This window comes from Lissotriton helveticus, chromosome 3_1, assembly GCF_964261635.1.
Source record: "Lissotriton helveticus chromosome 3_1, aLisHel1.1, whole genome shotgun sequence".
Lineage (NCBI taxonomy): Eukaryota > Metazoa > Chordata > Amphibia > Caudata > Salamandridae > Lissotriton > Lissotriton helveticus.
The window spans coordinates 1,491,973,260-1,491,989,098 of record NC_136061.1 but is presented as its reverse complement, the minus strand read 5'-3'; the positions used below and the strand labels follow the sequence as shown (position 1 = coordinate 1,491,989,098).

The 15,839-nt window shown below is 43.6% G+C and overlaps 1 protein-coding gene across 1 annotated transcript in view; it reads right to left on the bottom strand.

Moving 5' to 3' along the window:
* Positions 1-9,823, bottom strand: part of PKNOX2 (PBX/knotted 1 homeobox 2) — a 3,383,295-nt gene extending 3,373,472 nt beyond the window's left edge. The window contains exon 1 of the mRNA XM_078683923.1: positions 9,755-9,823. The gene's annotated coding sequence lies outside the window, so the exon portion shown is untranslated. The remainder of the gene's footprint in view (positions 1-9,754) is intronic.
* Positions 9,824-15,839: the final 6,016 nt, after the last annotated feature.

The window sequence follows — 15,839 nt, the reverse complement described above, 5'->3', positions numbered from 1 at the left end:
ATTCAAGCAAGCCGGGCTGAAGACGGCTGGAATGCCAGAAACCGGTCCTCGGAAGCTTGTTTCCGGTCCAGGGAAGACATGGCTAGGCAGTTCGGGCTGGACTGTTCCCATGAGGCACAGGGTCAGACTGATTTGCATATAGCCATGTCTGAACTGGGGTGGCAGAGTGTGCTAAAGAACGGTGATGGATTAAACCCAGATCTTTTGACTGGGTGTGAGTGTTTGATTGATTCAGATGCTCCGTCCATCACCACCCCCTTTTGTACCGCTTTTGGCCGCCATAAGTGTGGCAGGGTATGCTCAGACGTGAGTCCCTTGCTCACTTTGCCACTGGATTCAAGCAAGCCGGGCTGAAGACGGCTGGAATGCCAGAAACCGGTCCTCGGAAGCTTGTTTCCGGTCCAGGGAAGACATGGCTAGGCAGTTCGGGCTGGACTGTTCCCATGAGGCACAGGGTCAGACTGATTTGCATATAGCCATGTCTGAACTGGGGTGGCAGAGTGGGCTAAAGAACGGTGATGGATTAAACCCAGATCTTTTGACTGGGTGTGAGTGTTTGATTGATTCAGATGCTCCGTCCATCACCACCCCCTTTTGTACCGCTTTTGGCCGCCATAAGTGTGGCAGGGTATGCTCAGACGTGAGTCCCTTGCTCACTTTGCCACTGGATTCAAGCAAGCCGGGCTGAAGACGGCTGGAATGCCAGAAACCGGTCCTCGGAAGCTTGTTTCCGGTCCAGGGAAGACATGGCTAGGCAGTTCGGGCTGGACTGTTCCCATGAGGCACAGGGTCAGACTGATTTGCATATAGCCATGTCTGAACTGGGGTGGCAGAGTGGGCTAAAGAACGGTGATGGATTGAACCCAGATCTTTTGACTGGGTGTGAGTGTTTGATTGATTCAGATGCGCCGTCCATCACCACCCCCTTTTGTACCGGGTCTGATTAAGAAGCCATCTTCGATTCCTGCATGGGTTGCATTTGCCAAGGCTTGTTGACTCCGATTTGAGAACTGACAACGCCGACAGCGAGAGCCTTTGTGGGACAGTCTGTATCCAGCTCCTGGTTGTCGTCGACACCTCCTGGTCCACGTGGCTGCAGAGACAAGCTTCACGACATCACCTGATTGCTCCCTGACATCGCCTGTTTCCTTCCTGGTCACTGGCTTGTGACCCAGACTCTGTCCCCTCTACTTTCAGGTACTCTACATCTTCGATCCACCCTTGGATGCAACCGGACTCTTCTTTCCTGGTCGCCTGCAGCATCTTTACTCCAAGGCTCCATAGACCTCCACAACGAAACCCGACACACTTTGGCACCTATGCACCCACTTCCTGTGGGTGAGGTAACGCGAGTACTGCGGTGCTCCTGTGTAGGTTTACACCTCTAGTGTCCTAGTTTCTAGTGGTTAAGTTTTAGTCTAGTCGGAAGACTCCCAAACCTTTAACTTTGTAACTTTTAGGCACCCATTGACTTCTATGTGTGCACGCGTGTGCATTTAGACACTGCACCCGCATCCAGTGGGCCTCCTGCTTCCTAACAGTTGTTAGTCCAGTGTAGCCCCAGCGATTCCCAAGGCCCTAGGCCTTACCATTGTTTGTGACGTGGTTCTTATACCACTATTTTTGTATATGGTTTAGCGGGCCACCAGGGCCTATCCATATTTGTGCAACTTTTGTATGTTATATTAAGTTCCTTGTTATACGCTTGTGCTTCTGTGCTCATAAAGAGTACAGGGGAATTATTTAGAAATAAATGCATATATATTTTGAATATATAACCTGTGTGGTGTCCTTTCATTTGGTATTCCAGGGATTGCATATGGTAAAACAGCTGGCTTCACATGCCCTCTTGAGTTTAGCCTAAGACTGCTTTTGTCCATGCTACCACTAGGATAGCTGGTCTATAAGGTTGACTTTACAACCATCACCATAAGGGTTGTTTGGACTGGTGCAAGGTGCTCACTAGAATAGTGAACATCATATACCAGGCCAACTTCTCACATAATGTACTTGTATGGTACTTCATTGCTCTTTTGAAATATTAAATACAGGTTTTTTTTAAGTTGTCACGGCTGACAACCATGAGAGTCACTATCAAGTGGCTCTAGTTCCCTTTCAGTTGGGGGAGGGGGGTCCTCAGGTTTCTTGAGGGTAGCTTTGAGTCTGCCCATGCCTGCGGATTGCTTGCTTGGAAATGATCTGAAGCACACCATCTGGAAAGAGGTGGCGGTCAGGTAACACCTGGAGATGTTAGAGCCTGAGTGAGCATGCCTGACCATATGGTCCATGGCAGCCGAGAGGGTATTCAGGAGGACCTGGTGCCTGGAAGAATAGCCCCGGCACCTGCCAAAAAGGTTGAAGGTCAAGGGGCGCAGAAAACTCACTCCTGAAACTCCCACAGTCAGGGAGGAGGCTGACCCTGAGGGGGACGCCCTGGAGCCTACAGAGTGGGATGTTGTCACCCTCAGGAACCAAGGAGATCGCACCAGGGATGAGTTCTGCCAGGCTCAGGGGGAATGCCTTATTTTGTGGGTGTACAGCAGCAGGTCAAGGCCCAGGCAGCTGGCAACTCCACTGGTGATCATCTGATTTACTGGGAAAAAGGTTCACGGTATAGTGAGCCTACGGTTACTGAGTCTGGTGCAACCCGTGTGTTGGTAGTCCCCGCTGCTACAGAACCTTCCGACTGGAGGTGACTCTTGTATCCCGGGCAGGTCATTTTTGGCAGAACAAGACCTTTGACAGGCTTGTCACCTACTTTTACTGGCCTCAAATGAGTAAGGCCTCAGATACATTCTGCAGAACCTGTCCTACCTGCCAAGCCAGAGGCAAGTCAGGAGGGAAGCACAAGGTTCCCCTGAAACCATTTCCTGTTGTTGGAACCCCCTTTGAAAGGGTGAGTATCAACATTATTGGGCCTCCAGGCCCCAAGATGCTATGGGCAACAGGTTAATCTTGGTCTTTGACCCGGTTAGCACACCCAGATAGCTGCGGTTGACTCTTTACACTTTTAGGTGCTATTTTAAAGTTTACTTTTAAAAATTCAGAACTCTGTTTCTACTGATTGGAGTTTTTTCATTTTGGTCCTGTTCTATTTATTAAATTAAGTTCTATTTTTCTAACCTGGTGTGGGATTTTTTTGTGTGGTGCTTGCACAAATACTTTACACATTGCCTTTAAGTTAAGGCTGACTGCTCTGTGCCAAGCTGTGCCAAGCTGCCAAGGGGTTCAGTACAGGTTAATTTGGGGTTTGCTTGTGCTTTATCCTGACTAGGATTGTAGTTGTTGCTTGACCAGGTCTCACAACCCAGTCAACCAGTAACCCAATTTATAACATCCTTCTTTAACAAAACACTATTTTCTGTTGTTCTATAAGAGCGAGGATATTTAGGTAAACTATAGTTCACTTCTTAATATCACACGAAAACAACGACACTCTTAAAGCTTCAAAGCGCATGATCACTCAGTGTTCATTGAAGGGGACTCCATGTGTGCCTCAGTAATCAAAGTCTCATTGAAAAAGAGATCAACGCCTTACTCAAGAAACCCAAGGCGGACCCCAAGGACCTCATGAACTTCTGACCCATCTCCCTGCTCCCGTTCCCGGCGAAGATCATCGAAAAGGCCGTCAACAAACAACTGATCAGCTTCCTCGAGGAGAACAGCATCCTGGACCCGTCCCAGTCCGGGTTCGCAACAACCACAGCACCAAAACTGCCCTCACCGCCGCCACCGATGACATCAGGACCCTGCTAGACAATGGAGAAACTGCGGCCCTCATCCTCCTGGACCTGTCAGCCGCCTTCGACACGGTCTGCCACCGCACACTACGAACACGCCTCTATGACACCGGAATCCAAGAGAAGGCCCTGGACTGGACCTCCTCCTTCCTCTCCGGCAGAACACAGAGCGTCCGCCTCCCCCCTTTCCGCTCTGAAGCCACCGAGATCATCTGCGGCGTACGCCAAGGCTCATCTCTCAGCTCAATGTTGTTCAACGTCTACATGGCACCACTTGCCCACATCGCACGATGGCACGACCTCAACATCATCACCTACGCCGACGAGACCCAGCTGATCCTATCCCTCACCAAGGACCCACACACCGCCAAAAGCAACCTCCACGAAGGAATGAAGGTTGTCGCCGACTGGATGTGGAACAGCCGACTGAAGCTGAACTCGGACAAGATGGAGGTCCTCATCCTCGGATCCACCCCCTCGGCCTGGGATGACTCCTGGTGGCCGACTGCACTAGGTAAACCCCCAACACCCTGCGAACACGCACGCAACCTAGGGGTCATCTTTGACTCCACCATCTCCATGACGAAGCAGGTCAACGCCGTCTCCTCCTCCTGCTTCAACATCCTCCGCATGCTTCGCAGGATCTTCAAGTGGATCACCACTGAAACAAGAAGGACAGTCACCCAGGCCCTCGTCAGCAGTAGACTGGACTACAGAAACGAACTCTATGCAGGAGCCCCGGCCAAACTCCTGAAACGGCTTCAACGCATCCAGAACGCCTCCGCACCCCTGATCCTCGACCTCCCTCGCCGCAGCCACATCACACCCCACCTGAGAAACCTGCACTGGCTCCCTGTCAACAAGAGGATAACCTTCAAACTCCTCACCCACGCACACAAGGCACTCCACACCACCGGACCAACGTACCTCAACATCAGACTCAGCCTCTACACCCCCACCTGCCAGCTCCGCTCCGCAGACCGCGCCCTCGCCACCGTCTCCCGCATCCGAAGAGTGACCGCCGCCGGCAGATCATTCTCCCACCTCACCGCCAAAACATGTAACTCCCTCCCAATTCGCCTGGGGCAGACCGAATACCTTCCGACCTTCAGAAGACTCCTCAAGACCTGGCTCTTCGAAGAGTAGCAGCCCCCCCCCCCCCAAGCGCCTTGAGACCCTCGCGGGTATGTAGTGCACTTTACAAATGCCATGATTGATTGATTGAAAGTCACGAAAAGGCCAGCCCTGGCTGTGTAGCATGGTGTCTATGAAACACCTTATGAAAGCAGAACTAAATATTCACACGTCAGGGGCGTGGGTTACTTGGTGAGATTCAAGGGGTGTGAGTCTCACATGTCCCTACTAAAAGAAGGGAAAAATCAACTCAGGCATAGCAGACTCTACGCTAGCCCCCCAGGACCCACCTACCAATCCAAGAAAGCATGTATTTGTATAGGGGGGGTCCACACCCCCGTTAAGTTATGCTGCTGACTTATGTAGTTCCGCCAACTGAGCCCGCAAGGCCTCCACACTGCACTAAAGCAAGATATAATTAAATTGACACACACGTGATACAGCAAGCTGGTGCATAATCGGAGTAAACTCCTCAAAGATTTTAGAGGGGAGGCAGTTTAACGTAGCCAGAGTAACCTGGACAAATGCAAAACACAAAATCAGTGGTAGATCTCAGAAGTAACACATATTATTAGAGAAGTGAAAAGTCCATACTATAAAAAATATTTGAAAATAACACCAGAATCATAAAAATTTGCATTCTCATTACATAATTGTTATTTTGGTTTGAACATACAACATACAAAGAAAACTCTTATACAAATAGCTTTAAACCGAAATAAATAGTAAACGCTTCACAAAAAAAACGAAATGAAATCTTTATCAGCCTATTCATCACTGTGAACAAATAAAAGGGATGAGCTGCTCAGTAAGTTTGCACTCAACTGAATACATTCTAGTTGTTAATGGGCGGCTAAAAATGACAAGATTTAATTTTATTTAACAATGATATTCTGTTACATCCAGATTTTGCCGCATCTATCTCTAAGAAGGAACTAAAGGAGAAATGTTTATCTTACAAGAAAGAGAATAGAGTAAGGCAATCTAGGACGCTACCAACGGTTGTTTTTTATCAAGAGCTTGATTTAAATAAAGGCTTCCAGTCTTATCTATCTGAGGTCACATTTAACTCACACCGATTTGTTTTAACGCGTCTTAGATTGGGTACCCTACATCATTTGGTGGCATTTCCTGTTATGAGAACTGGTTCAAATTCTGTATGCCCCTGTGATGGAATTTCAAGACAAAGCTGCCGTAATTTTTATTGTTCTGTAAATAATATTACTTTTTAAGGCTTTTTTATCTCAAACCAATTCTTTTAAAATTTAACGCTTGATCCGTAAATATTGCAATGAAATTAATTACGCGCCTGGAAAATTCAGATATCTGCTTTGCTGTTGCTATGTATATAATGAAATGTATTGATGCTAGGAAATCTATTATTGTTTGAATTGGTAATCAGTACATAGTCAAAACATATGAACTATGCATTCATCCTGCTGGTATATTTTTCCTTTTTAAAAGTCTTAATATTTATATTTGTATATAGTTGACTGTTTTAAACATTTCAATCAAAACATATTTAGGCCTTATACCCCCGAATTATATGTAGCATTTTTGCCCTTTATAGGCCAATTTATTGCACACGTAACTTAAGAAACTTTCGGGGGGGGACTCGGCTTGTACATATGTATCATACGTAAGTGAAATGTATTGGCTACTCTGTGTATAATTTTTTATAATTTTTTGTCAGCCATGATGTGTTGTTGTGATTAATAATTATTGTAACTTGCTGTTTTGTTTTTTGTTTGCGCTTACATGGATTGTTGTGACAACCCGAATAAAAGCTTTTGAAACGAAACAACACAAGATTTTAAATAAAATTATCCAAACCTACGCAAAGTGCATCGATTATAAAGCATGTTGTATTCCGTGATGCCGCACTCAATATACATGAACTTTCTATTTGCTCTAAATTAGGAAGTCCTGAAAAATCGGAGAAACAAAATAAAAGGAACAGCAGCTCAGAGAAAACACTCCCAAAGAATTTGATCAGAGATCAGCTAGGATCTACGGGCACACTACATGCATCCCTTCCTGCACCCAGTACCAGCTGGACATGACCTTTAGCCATGACCTGAGACTCTGAGCACGAGCTGTGGCTGTAGGGCCTGCTGGCTATCATCTTTGCCCAGGATGTGGCACTTGGACAAGCATTGTGCTCATTCTCAACGTCCCGGAGTCTGAATGCCACTGGGGGGTGTGGATATACAGAGTGGCATATTGTTGCATGCTGCTTTCATTTCTTCTCTGTCCTTCTTTAGTGTTTGTCATTACTTGATCAGAAGGCATCTATGATGTCACATAGTGTTCCAATTATATATGCTTGAAAGCAGGGACAGTTACATCTGAGGCTGAGCTGGAGTCCATCTGCTCCTGGTGGGGTTTCTATTATTGAATCTACTTTATTCTATTTTATCTACCTGACCAGAATCTTATCTTCAATAAACCTAATCTGTTTTATATACTGGACTTAAAGACTTCAATTTGTTACACACACGTTCACACCATTATGCCCTCTGCGCATTCAGAGTGTGAATTCCATGGTGTAACCTTTATTCACACTCATTACCGTACTGCCCGGCGGGCACCAGACATTCATTTACGCCATGGTTTATGACCAGGGGCTCACCTCAGAGTACTCACACTGTGTAGACTTCAACCAGCGGGTTTTGCTTTCTCACTTTCCAAGACTTTCTTCTTGGAATTACAGAAGAAAGTCAATGTTTGAGACGGTCGATGACCAATTTACACACAACTTCCTAAGACAAAGCAAATCTGGACATACACTGCTTCTGAGGAATCTGGTGCAGATTTGTCAATGGGGTGTAAATTTATAAGTAATACAAAGTCTGTTTTGTCAAGAGTTGCATGCAGTACCAGATTGTACCAGAACTAACTCTTATCAGGATAACGCATAATCCTTGGCTTCGACTCACATGCAGTACAAACTAGTACATGTGAAGAACCATGGTTTGGGAAGGGTTACAAGTACAGGAGATAGGTATGGTAATGCCTACATGCCAAGTATAGCAGAGAAGAAAAACAACCTTGAATAACGGTTCGTGAGTTTGAGGACCCTGTGGCACAAAGAGCTATTTTGCCTGACAAAGAGACACGTGTTGTCCCTTTGGAAATCGGCAGATGCATCTTTGCACAGGGTATGTGATCACCCTTCCCTCTTATTGGCTACACAGAAATTCATATTTCAGAACAGTTTATTTAACCCATTTGCCAATGTATCTCTAAACGTATGTATTTTCACATTTCTCAATAAATTGTTGAAAGGACTGAAATAGGAACAATAAATGGGGCTAGTTATCGCAAGCCAAGTAGACGTTAGTGTAGAAGGGCAAAAATGACTATTAAAGGTTTTGATTGGGCCTTTCTCTACACCGGTTTCCACAAAATGTTTAAATATCATTGTCAGCACATGTATATTTTTGGGAGGGCTGAATCGTGAAAAACGGCGAATATTATTACAAATCCAAATAGTACTTCAAAATGTAATTGCCACTGAACAATAAGTATGAAGATGTTATCACACAGTACGGCGCATTTTAATTTAAGCTGCTAAACCACCAAACAACACCATGCAGGCCTCTTGTGGTTGGTTACTTGTCCAGCTACTTAATACTATATATTAAAATATATATAAATATATATAAATAGCAATATAAAACTGTTAGAATGAAATTAATCAAAATATGGTTCATTTTTTTCTCTCTCATTCACAGTCGTGTGTTGTTACTGAGCATTTAAAGCTCACCATTATAGGATTCATAGCATGACGTGTCTGTAAAAGTACGTTCATGTCCAAATAACAACCGAGTCTCTCACTGCTCACGCTTGTTTGCTTGCTAAATTAATAGAATCTCTGAAGGTGCAAAAGTAATAAATCATTTCAAGGCAATCACCTCATTGCACCAAGCCCGTGGAAAGAGGCCATAGAGTCAAAAACGTCACCCTTAAAATACATTGAGGCGGAGGTCCAAAGCCCATATTTATCAGCACGCAAAGAACAAGCCTTGGCAAAAACCATTAGTCTGTTTTTTTTGGAAGTAGGAGTGTTTGGTAATTGTTGGGAGAGTCTGGGTGTGTTGTCCCCAGCTGCCCTAAAGAGAAAATTCCATAATGAAGCAACCTAATGAACAACAAGATAGGGAATCTGGGAGCAGGACTCTGCTGCGGAGCATACTGCATTAGCAAAGTTAATTTATATCCAGAAAGAAGCGTCAAGAAAAGGATGGAGACAATTAAGTTTGCATTGCAAGTATTGAACCCAAAAAGTAACATACATCAAAATATTGGGCAGTTGATATATTTTACAACGGACTACTAATGTTGTTGCATCCTTAAGTTTGCACATCTTTACTTTGTGTGCAAAGAAACTAACAATTCCACATAACAGGGCCTTCGTGGACAACCCAGCCAAATGATGACAAACTATGAAAAATACATTGAAGCCAATGGCTAAAGGTGTGTGACCAAAAACGTGACCTCTCTCTCTGTACTACTTATTGTACTTTTTGAAGAATTGATAACAAGAAGTCATCTCCTATACAGCTGTTTGGAGCCTGGTCTAAATAAAAGTGTGGTTGTAAAATTGGTATTGCTGGGAATTGCACAGCTATGTGTGAGAGCACCTCGTGTTCAAGGGGTCTTGTGCGTGGTGGACAACGCACTAAGGAATGATGGGTCAAAACGGAGCAGGTAATGAGGAAGCTCTCCATAGGTTCGTTTGACTATATGCACAAACTGCCACTTGCTATTTCTAACTGGCCTCGGAAACAATCGGGGATACTGCTCAAGTTCAGAAGGAACATCAGTTTTGTGTCTTTTAACATCAATTTTAATCGAAAAGTGATATAAAATGTTACCTGGCTGCAGTGGTACACAGGATGATAAACGTTTGATTTGTTATAGCGTTTCGTTCCGGTGGAACACTGTGGAGTAAAAAAGAGACACTTATGAACACACATTATTTGGTAAATAAATGTAGGGCAGTAATGTCATTAAGCCCAGGATTCCCATCTATGTCCGGCATATTTCAGTCAATACAGGAAGGTAAAAGGTGGGTGTACCTAAGAGCAACTCAAAAGATTCGATCTGCATTAATCAAATCCACCTGACTCTTAAATAGCAGATAGGCTTTATTCAAAGTATTCGGAAAGTTGTATAGTCTAATATGATCAGTTGACCAAAATACACATTCTTTTCAGTCACAGGACAAAAAGGTGAGAGAGATATCCCTGGATTCACACCGGTTCCTGTAGAGGTTTAAAAGGGCAATGCCACTGCTTACCCTGGCCAATCATTTATGTGAGCAATGTTCAGCATAGATCCAGGAGGCCAAGATCCAGACAAGAATTTCGAGATATATATATTGTGGCAATTGTTGAAATCTGTCAAGAATCCCGGACTCTTGGGCCTAGCCTGGACACACCTGGTTTAGAATCTCCCCATTATGTCTTCATCTGATAATAATTACAGTTACATAAACATCAAACTTCTACAACAGTCTCTACTTAGGACTCAAGCTATAAATGCACATAAGTCCTATGTGCCATGGTCTTTTTCAGTGGATATTAAATTATACATAATGATACTATAAAATGGATCTCATTGTCTACACTAAACTTTAATTACAGTCGTAATAATAAATAAAACCATATTTTTCTATCCCACGCCTCGTGTTATCACTACTAATAGATTGAACTGATAGTTCATGGGTGCCACAGAAAATCATCCAACATGAAGATAATTTCAGTGGTGTTTTCATGTTGTTTCAAAGTACAGCTTCACACTTCAGGATGGCTGGATATGAACTTCACATCTCAACTGCAGACGATACAAAACATGGGTACCCTCTTGTATCAGAGTTGGATCAATGTTTTAACACTCTGCCAACCCTGAAAACCCTTGACAGGTTGCAGGCCAAATTCCATTTCCTGTATATTGTGTGATTAAATGTGACTGGATACCTTATCACTTTAAGGTCTCTAAAGATTTTTGATGTCTAGGACCATGGTGATCCTGTCATGTTGTATTCAGAGGTCCTTAACCTTTCTTGATGATCACAGCATCACCAGAATTATTTTTGACACAGTTCAGTTCAGTTCAGTTCGTTTATTTGTTTCGAAGGTTCAAAACCATCATGAAAATACATAATAATAATAATACATAATCTCCAGTAAAAACATTCTGAACAACATGACAATTGTTTAAAAGAAACAAAAAAGCAAAAACGTCCAGTTAAAGGGAGGGTTTTTGTGAGTAGCAAAACCAGAAAACAAGTGTAATGCGAGACCCCATGTAACATTACAGGTGCCTCCCAAACCCACCAATTTCATCAGCCCCTTGTGTTTCTCAATTTAAAAGCAATTTTAAGAAAGCTTATAATAGCGAATAAAGTTCGCGTTTCAATGGCTCTTTGCAGAAACAGTAAGGCAGCTTTGGCATGGAAAATATTTGAGTCCTTTTTTTTTTTTTTTTTATAAAAAATGAACTGTGCACACCGGGTTACGTGTAATTATACTTAAGAGCAACTAAGACGTTGTTTTAAGATAAAACCATTTCTACAAAGTAGCATTGAGTGTTGAGTATTTTTATTTATCTTTTGTAGATCTCTTTTTTTTGGTTATGATATATATACTTTTTTACCCAACAACCCTTATTTCTTTTTATACTTTTTATATGCACATTTTGATTATTTTGTTACATAGATTTTTACATATAACACATTACAGTGATTAAGCATTGTCTCAATTATAAAATATCTACACAATTAGACACTTCAAATCTTTAGCACAGAATGTATTCCTTTCCGGCGCGTTTCGGCCATTCGCCTTCCTCAGGAATTCTGTGATCTCCTTTGTAACATCAACAGTGGCTGTTTGATGGCTATCGTCGACTGCGGTTTTTAGTGTGGAAATTGTCTGCATCTGACTTGCAGAACACTCGTGATTAATGTGGAAGTAGGGATGGTACCTGTTTAGGTACTTGGCAGCCTGAAGATTCTATTGTTGACAATGCGAGCTGCTTGTGTCCTGGTCGTGATGATCAGGATAAACACAACGGGACGAGCGGCACTATTACTGCGTCTACAAAGCATGAATAAGACGATTAGCTTGTAGAAGACGCACATCCTCAGATGATCGCTTCCAATTCCAAAGTTCCACCTTGATAGTATCCCTACGCGGTACACAAAGCTTACGAAGCAAAAAGTCTTTTATTCAGAAGCACTTCATATCGCCGCTGTACCCAGGCATCACGACCAGGACACAAGCAGCTCGCATTGTCAACAATAGAATCTTCAGGCTGCCAAGTACCTAAACAGGTACCATTAATGTCGACGATAGCCATCAAACAGCCACTGTTGATGTTACAAAGGAGATCACAGAATTCCTGAGGAAGGCGAATGGCCGAAACGCGTCGGAAAGGAATACATTCTGTGCTAAAGATTTGAAGTGTCTAATTGTGTAGATATTTTATAATTGAGACAATGCTTAATCACTGTAATGTGTTATATGTAAAAATCTATGTAAAAAAATAATCAAAATGTGCATATAAAAAGTATAAAAAGAAATAAGGGTTGTTGGGTAAAAAAGTATATATATCATAACCAAAAAAAAGAGATCTACAAAAGATAAATAAAAATACTCAACACTCAATGCTACTTTGTAGAAATGGTTTTATCTTAAAACAACGTCTTAGTTGCTCTTAAGTATAATTACACGTAACCCGGTGTGCACAGTTCATTTTTTATAAAATATACTATGCCTTGCTAGGGTTCATCCTTTCATGCAGGGGCCCCCACTTTCCAAAAAAAAAAAATATTTGAGTCCTTCAAGACACCCACTAAAAATCTTTGACGCTGTGTTTTATAAAAAGAACACAATAAAACAAAATGAAGGGTGTCCTGCGGAGACCTATTGTCGCAGCCGCAGGCACCCTTCTGCTCAATTGTTTGAGTGAACCCTGACGGATAGGCTAAAATATGGTGCAACAAATTGAGCCTAAAACGAGTCATTAAAAACCTCTCGTGCTGACTGTACATTAAAAAGAGGTACGGTTCCATGCCAACTTGATTAGATACAAGCGAGTGAGCAACTGCCGAGGATTTAGTAGAGTCAAGCTCCCTCCTCCTTCCATTAAATTTATCCAGCAATTGACTTTGTACAGAGTGTCTGGAGTATATGTCCACCCTGGAGGGGTCCTAGAATAGCATTTGTTCATCAATATCTCCCAAAGTGTCTTTAACATATTTCAGCCATGGGATTTGAAGGCATTTCTCTTTCAACAAGCAGTCCTGGATGATCTGTCTGGATAATTCTGCATTGGGGTTTAGCCAAATTTTAAGCCAGGCCATTATGGGTCTGAGTCTAATGATGTCGGTTATATATGTGGTTCCCAGCTCATCGTGAGTAATTGCTGCGGGGATGCTCGGCGGAAGTTTTAGCAGTTTTTTTAGAAATTTATCTTCCTCTCTTTGAATTGATTGTGCATCTCTGAAACCCCACACTTCAGCTCCATAAATGGTCTTTGATATGGTAACTGATCTATACAAAGTCATCACCTGTTCTGGGGACCAGCGACCCATTCGACGTGCAAAGTTCAATATAGCCCCATTAGCTGAGACTAGTCTCCTCGCCCTCTCCTCTATCAGAGGGGCGAACTTTAACTTCTCATCAAATAGAAGGCCCAGATATGGGAATGTTTTAACAGTGTCCAAGACATGATCCCCCAGTTTAAATACGAATTTCTTCTGTGGTTTCTTACCCACTGTCATAATGAAAGATTTAGTCATATTGACAGAGAGGTCCAATTTCCTCATGAAATCTGAGAAACCCTTAATTAAAAGTTGCAAACCAACAGCCGTTCAGGCTAGGAGGACCGCGTCATCGGCGTACAGAAGTACTGGCAGATGACGCGTGCCCACCTTTGGGCAGTCAGTTCCCAATGCAATCAGGTCACTCTCCAGGCCATTTATATAAAGGGAGAACAGGAATGGCGCCAGGATGCACCCCTGCCTCACCCCGCCCGAGCACGGGAAGGGATCAGTTCTCACCCCCCCCGCACTGTAGCGGACCTTAGCAGTGGTGTTCCAATGTAGCTCCCTCAAGATGTTAATGAGATCCGGATCAATTCCTAGGTTGAACATGAGTATCCAGAGTTTGGCTCTGTTGACGTTGTCGAAAGCAGCTGCTAAGTACATAAACCCCATGTAAATGGTGCCATCAGACGCCTTGGTATACTTAGCGGTGAGCAGGTATAGGTTAAGGCATTGGTCAGTAGTTGATCTGCCTGTTCTAAACCCATACTGGGTGTCCACCAGGATGTTATTGGTGTTGGTCCAATCTAATAGTCGATTGAGAAGTGCCCTCCCTAGTACCTTGGCGGAGACGTCAATGAGCGAGATCGGTCTATAACACTGCGGGCTGTCCCTACTGCTTTTCTTATAAATCAGGACAATCACCGCAGTGGACCATGATCTCGGCAGACCCGTTTTAATTGCTGCATTCAGTACTCTTGTTACCATTGGGGCCCATAGCTCAGTATTGCTAAGAAAGAGATCAGGGGGGGTCCCATCCGGGCCCGGGGCTTTATTTCGTGTCAGCCCTAAGATTGCTTTGAATACTTCATCTAAAGAAAGTTCAAATTTGTCTGCCCTTGGTCCCCTCCATATTCCATCACCAGTGTCTGCCTCCTGTTGGTTGTACAGAGATTTGAAATGAGCGATCCAGTGTTCTGGCAAGATGTTAGAACAGATGACTGGGGAGGTTGAGTCGTGAAAGCATGGTCTGTTTATAATTTTCCAGAACTGGGCATAGTCTTTGTTTTCGCCAGCCTCCCTTAGGTCTGCCCAGACTTCTTTTTGCAGAGTCCCTTTCCTGATCTTTACCTGGGTTTTATATTTTTGTCTGCAGCGAGTAATTTCAACCTTGTCCCTTGGGGTCTTTTTTAGGCTCAGTTTTAGGTCTCTTAGCGCTTTTGAGCAGTTAGAGTCAAACCATCTAGGCGTGGATAGCTGCTTTGCGGGCTTCTAAGTTGTCAGGAGTCTCTCAATGATTTTAGTCAAGTGTTCAAACGCCTCTACTACTCCTCTATCCTCTGTTGTATAATCTAGACATGTCTCTATATGGGGTTTCCCTTCATCCACTAGTTTGGAATAAAATTCCTAGGGGTTAATCACTGACCACCTTAGGCGTCTCCCTTGGTCTATTGGTTGAATTTCTGATTGGTGTATCACCCCAGGGTCTTTTCTGGTTACATCGTTCCCTTTAATTTCTATTAGAGTGGGGTTGTGATCACTAAAGGGACTCCACTCTGTCCTGGTGTTTAAAATCTGATCTCTAGCACAGGCGGTGATCATTATGTAATCTATTATAGACCCCCCACCTTTGCCCTTGAATGTCGGTGTTAGGGATTCGCCTACCTTAAAATCGGCTAGATCCATGACATGGGTGAGGGCAAAATTATCTAAACTTCATCAGAGTTCTACCCTCTTTACAATGAGAAAAATGGGGGCCCTTTTCTAGTGGACATGCTGACCAATCAGGGGTCGGGGGAGTAATTTGGGGCATAGATGACAATCAAAATCCCCCATCAACCAGACAGTTGGTTCTGGCCCCAACGTCCTTTGCTCTAGTTCCTCGTTTAATCTGCTTTCCAGCTCTGCTAATACTGGGAAATTCCCTTCTACTGGACCAGAGTTGTAAAAATTTACCAACAGTAGACTCTCCCCCTTATGAAGAAGTCTAATTGCTTGTATATTGTCTGATAAACAGTCTGAGTATGACCAGGTACCTTTCAGATCTAGGTCTACATATACTGCTAGGCCTCCTTTTGCTCTACCCGAGTTTGTTCCTTGGGCGGGTCTAAAGAAACACTTGTAGCCCTCCAGTTGACACGGGCCCGAATCCTTTGCCCAAGTTTCTTGGAGTGCAATAACGTGAAAACTCT